Source organism: Octopus bimaculoides, chromosome 11, assembly GCF_001194135.2.
Source record: "Octopus bimaculoides isolate UCB-OBI-ISO-001 chromosome 11, ASM119413v2, whole genome shotgun sequence".
In the NCBI taxonomy this organism is placed as follows: domain Eukaryota; kingdom Metazoa; phylum Mollusca; class Cephalopoda; order Octopoda; family Octopodidae; genus Octopus; species Octopus bimaculoides.
Genome location: NC_068991.1, coordinates 77,597,607 through 77,603,447, shown reverse-complemented (window position 1 = coordinate 77,603,447; position 5,841 = coordinate 77,597,607). Strand labels below are relative to the sequence as shown.

The window sequence follows — 5,841 nt, the reverse complement described above, 5'->3', positions numbered from 1 at the left end:
TAATAATAATAATAATAATAATAATAATAATAATAATAATAATAATAATAATAATAATAATATCAAAAGATACCTTAGGAATGAGAACCCAGGTTTGAAATTTCCCCAAGACACCTGATGAAGGCTGGAGGGTGTATCAGCTGAAACGTTGTGTTAACAACAAACAAGATGAGGACCAATATCCGTCAAATGTAAATAAAGAGCATATAGTTTGTCTCTTGTTACTGAAGTACCATTCTATTATGTCCATGACCATATATGAAATATCTTAGACCATCAGGCAGAGATAGGTGTTTAACTGATGTTTTTATGAGACACAATGGTGAGTTCAACTATTCTTATGTGTGGAATGGGGGATAAGTATGACCAAGCAGACTTTCTCTACAGACATTGAATGAAGACAGACAAAAGAGTACCATAGGTTACAAGATAGCACATTATTTTCCTTCACTGGTCAGTTATCACCTCCACCTTTCTTATATCTCTTCCTCCACTCTCCATCTCTCAACTCAGTCCTTCTTTCTTTTTTTCTTTCTTTCTCATTCTTCCATTTTTTCTCCTTTGATCCCTTCACTCATTGTCTCTCTCTCTCTCTCTCTCTCTCTCTCTCTCTCTCTCTCTCTTCTAGCTTCTCCTCCTTTTATACCATTCAGGCTACAATTATTTCCCTCCAACCTGTCCTGCCCTTGTCCTGTTGCTCCTCTACTTCCTCTTCTTCTGCTCTTTTACTCTGTCATTTCCTCTTCACTGGTTTTCCAAACACATCAGTTGGCATTCATTCCTGCAATGAGAGAAACGAAACAAAATTTCATTAGCAAATTACTTATGAGTGCTTACGTGCTTTTAATGAGTGTGTCTGATTCTTAGATCTTAGAAAACAATAAACCAATGCCAAGACTTTGTCACTTAAAGTGCTTCGACCTAAAGATCAACATAGAACACACTGAAACTATATAACTCTCATATTATTACAAATTCAAGATGGTGCCCCAGCATGGTCACAGTCAAATGACTCAAACAAGTAAAAAATAAAAGACGAGTTATCCACTTGAGGTTTGTTTAATGTGTGTCTAATCAAGCAAAAACAGAAACTAATTATAACATTTATAATCAATTAGCAACTCTCGTTAACAGAATTCCCTTTTTTGCATCAGAATTTTATTTTAAATTAAGATGGATACAATACTTCAAACTTACAGAAGATCGTGACAAGAATTGTGCATAAAATTTCTAACGTGTCGACATTTCAAACTTTATTAATTTACGCAGCCAAATACAATCCAGGAGAAATGTTCCAATATTTATGGAATTCAATTGATTACAGTTATTATATTTGATCGATACAAAACAAATGGTCTTTGACTGAGGTACTCAAGTACTTTCACATAATGGTATGTGGGTGCATAAAGCAGATCATCACCATTATTTAAACATCCATTTTGCCATGGTTACGTGGACTGGAAGGAAGTTAGTTGAAGTACATTTTCTACAGCCAAATGCTCTTCCTGTCACCAACCCTCACCTGTCCCCATCCCCCATGGCCAGACATGTTTTCATGGAAGATTTTAAATGAAGGATACCACTTGCCATGACTGTGACATGCATTTACAACCATTATACAATGTTGAGGCAACAAGACTAAAACACACACATCCATATACATATATAAATAAATAAAGAGGCTTCTTCTCGTTTCCATGTGCCAAAATTCACTCACAAGCCTTTGGTGAGCCCAGAAGACATTTGCCCCAGGTGCCAAGCAACAGGACTGAACCTGGAACCATATGATTTGGAAGCAAAACTTCTTATTACACAGTCATTCGTGCATCTATGTATACATGTATTTATGCATGAGTGCATACTTTTGAATATACAGCCATGCGTAAATATTATGACATGTATATTTAAAAACATTCAGACATAAAGTCTTATCCAGATAATTGTCAAATGAATTATATTTTTGCTTTCATTTATTTGCTTGTAATTATTTAAAAAAAAATTGTGTCAATAATTTTAAAAGATGGTATTTCACACAAAACAAGACTGTAATAACGATGGCTTTTATGCTTCTCTCTATGCCATTTTTTCAATTATTTCTGCTTTTATGTAGTTTGTATGTTATTATAATGATTCTAATTTCATAAATATAACAGACTTAAATTCCATCATTATCATAATTCACACACTCTTAAGCTTAGTCTACTATATATATATATGTGTGTGTATATGCATATTTATACACACAACCTCTCTCTCTCTCTCTCCAACTTGCACATACAGACACGTGTTTGTGTGTGTGAGTCATTTTGAGAAATTTCATATTGGTTTTTCTTTGAAATTCTGACATATTTCTTGAATCTTCAAAGAAAAAAAATTCTTTTCAAAAATCTAATAAACTATGTTACATCCAATGTTTAAATGGGTTCACAGCCATTATCAAGAATTTGATTTGAAGTAAAACCATCATAATAACAAAAAGGAAAAGGAAAAAGTGGGGCAGGAGATAGAAGCTGCTGAAAGCAATAAAAATCAATGTTGGTTCTAATAGCAATATGAATACTTAATCTATTGTGTCTGGAATATCTCAGCATGTATGCCAGATGGCATTATATATACATGGAGTCAGCGTACACCAAACAGCTGTCTGGCAAATGAGAATGCAATGTTTAAAATTAACAAGGACTGCTGCTGCAATCTTCTGGTTATTTTGGTGTTTGAATTTCCATAGGATTATCCTGTTGCCAATCAAGGTTTCTTGGCCTAATTTGGAATTACAAGTAGTGATTACGTGTGAGTAAGCTGTCATCATGCCCAGCACAGGAATGGAGAAAAAAGAAAAAGAAAGTCTGCTATGATTTGTTTAAGGATCACTGATGGAGGCCAAATTTATATTTTGGCAACTGTCTTATGGCAAGTGAATTTATAAATAATGTTACTTTTCTATGACTGCTTATCATTAAATGACAAAATTTTGTTTTAAGTTTTATTGATTTTAAAGATTTTCTCTGAGCTAATGCTTCAGTGTATCTGCAGACTTAACCAGGCAAACATTAGGAAGAACTGCTCAAGCAGTTCACTTTCGGTTGTTTTTAAGGTAATTTTTCCTGAGGCTGTATTTTGCAATTAGGATGTCCTTCCTCTCACTAACCCTTAACTGCTTTTCAAGTAAGCTATTTCTTTTTCTTATTCTACATGTCTTCTAAAGTTCAGAGCCAAAAGATGGTTTGTTACCAGGAAATATAAACATAACATCATTGTTTCTGCTCAGATGGGTTTCATGAAAAGACACAGAATGCAAACATTAAAACACACACACATATACGCATTGATATACAGTTTCCATCTACCAGTTTCATTCACAAAACATTGTTTGGTCTAAGGCTACTGTAGAAAACATTTGCCCAATGTACCACACTGAGATAGAACTCAAAAGCCACAGGGTTATGATGAAGTGAATTTCATACCCATTCTTGTGACATTATCTTCATCTCATCCTTTTAATGTCCACTTCCATGGCTCAAAATTTGTTGAAGTAGATTTTCTACAGCCTGGTTCATGTTTCAGCTCTGACTATCCATACTTTATTTCAAAAAAGGTAATTACTATTCTATATTTCAGAGATGAGGAATTCTGTACATTATTTACCTTGGATGGACAAGTGTCCTCACCTTGTTTATTGTTATCACAACGTTTCAGCTTATGTACACTCCAGGCTTCATCAGATGTCCTGGTGGAATTTCGAACCCAACCCTTTATTTGACTAATGGGGTCCTCTCTTCTCATTCTTAAGCTATTCTTTCTTGCTGATGTTATTTTTTCTGTTGATATTATTTCCCAAGTCTCTGCTTGAAATTGAACTCAGAATCCAAGGGTTAGTAGTACCCCATTAGTCAAATAAAGAGTTGGATTCAAAATTCCACTAGAACACCTGATGAAGGCTGGAGAGTACATCAGCCGAAAAATGTTGTGATAACAACAAACACAGTGAGGACACCTATCTGTCCACTGTAAATAATGTTAAAAAAAGATGTTAACATTTAAGACTTGAACCATATTGTTCACAATTTAAAAATAATAGCAACTTTGTTAACACATTATTTACATTTGACGGATATTTGTCCTCATCTTGTTTGTTGTTAACACAATGTTTCGGCTGATATACTCTCCAGCCTTCATCATGTGTCTTGGGGAAATTTTGAACCTGGGTTCTCATTCCTAGGGTATTTTTCAATGTTGTTGTTGTTGTTGTTGTTGTTGTTGTTGTTGTTATTATTATTATTATTATTATTATTATTATTATTATTATTCAGGTCACTATGCCATATGCCCGTGGGCATATAGCTTAGTGGTTAAGAGGATGGGCTACTAACCCCAAGATTCCGAGTTCGATTCCAGGCAGTGACCTAACTAATAATGATGATAATAATAATAATAATAATAATAATAATAATAATAATAACATCGAAAAATACCTTAGGAATGAGAACCCAGGTTTGAAATTTCCCCAAGACACCTGATGAAGGCTGGAGGGTATATCAGCCAAAATGTTGTGTTAACAACAAACAAGATGAGGACAAATATCCGTTGAATGTAAATAATGTAAATAATGCACATAATTCCTCATCTCTGAAATATAGAACCGCATTTGTTGACACAAATGGCTATGCTTCAGTGAACATGTCATGAGTATTTTATTGATGGCTTTACAGGTTTGTTGGAATATTTTATTTTAAGGGTTTTAAACCTTTAAACGTTTCCATCATTTTGAAGATTATAGCCATAGCTTGCTGTCCATGGTTACATCGGAATGTCAGCAGCTTTGAATAGACAGACAACACTTCTCAAATAAAAAGGTATCTGGGGTCAATATATGAAACCCTTGTATTGCCCTCAAAGTGCAATACAAGAGCTTTTTTTTGTATTATGTAAGAAATGCAAAATCAAAAATCAATTTTAGTTTGATCACCAATCTAACCACATATATAAAATAACACATGCACACACCTTCACTCTTTAATGGAACTTAACAAAAGCTGCCTAATTTCTCTCTAGATTTCAAGTATGCTTCATCTATTAAGGAGCAAAACTAACAGCATGGACGCTAAATAGCACCAGCCATTAGTATATAAACTTGAAAGGCAATGGATATCGAGTCTGCCTTAAATCAAAATTGTTGCTATTTATGGAATTATTATATATACTGAATTCTATGCAGCAAATTAGAAGCTTTGCAATGAATTGGAAATCGTTTACTGCTCATATTTATTAATTGGTATTTAAGATTTTAGTCTCTTTAGGTACTCTGTGTGTGTGTTCCTGACTTGGTATCACACATTAATTGTAAGCGGACATTACTATCATAAAAGCAGGCTTGTTAGTTTGTAATCCTGCAAGAAAATATGTCTGGCCTTTGTACTTGTTCATGTCTGAAGTTCCATCCTCAGAAACTTTCCAGGAAGTCCCATCCTCGGAAAGGCAGTTTTTAACCCTCAGGGCTTTCCATGAAATCCACCCCTCAGAACTTTCCAGGAAGTAGTTCATCCTAGGAACTTTCAAGGAAATCCCATTCCCGGGACTTTCCAGGAAGACCTCGGAAATTCCCAGGAAATCCCATCCTCGGAATTTTCCAGGAAGTAGTTCATCCTTGGGACTTTCCATGAACCCTTGGAACTTTCCAGGAAGTCCTTGGAACTTTCCAGGAAGTAATTTGCACCCCTCGCATTCTAATCTATGCACCCGTCTCCACATGTGTGCCATTTTTCACATGAATCCACCCAGCCGTTTGGCCATGAACCTCGAGACAAGAAAGAATACAATGGTCGCCCATGTTCAATTTATATT

General features: G+C 34.9%; 1 long non-coding RNA gene across 2 annotated transcripts in view; it reads right to left on the bottom strand.

The window, feature by feature from the left end:
* Nucleotides 1–5,841, bottom strand: part of LOC106867980 (uncharacterized) — a 637,828-nt gene that overhangs the window by 9,128 nt on the left and 622,859 nt on the right. For both annotated transcript variants that reach the window (XR_008265237.1, XR_008265236.1), the window contains exon 13: nt 676–781. This is a non-coding gene — a long non-coding RNA (uncharacterized LOC106867980). The remainder of the gene's footprint in view (nt 1–675; nt 782–5,841) is intronic.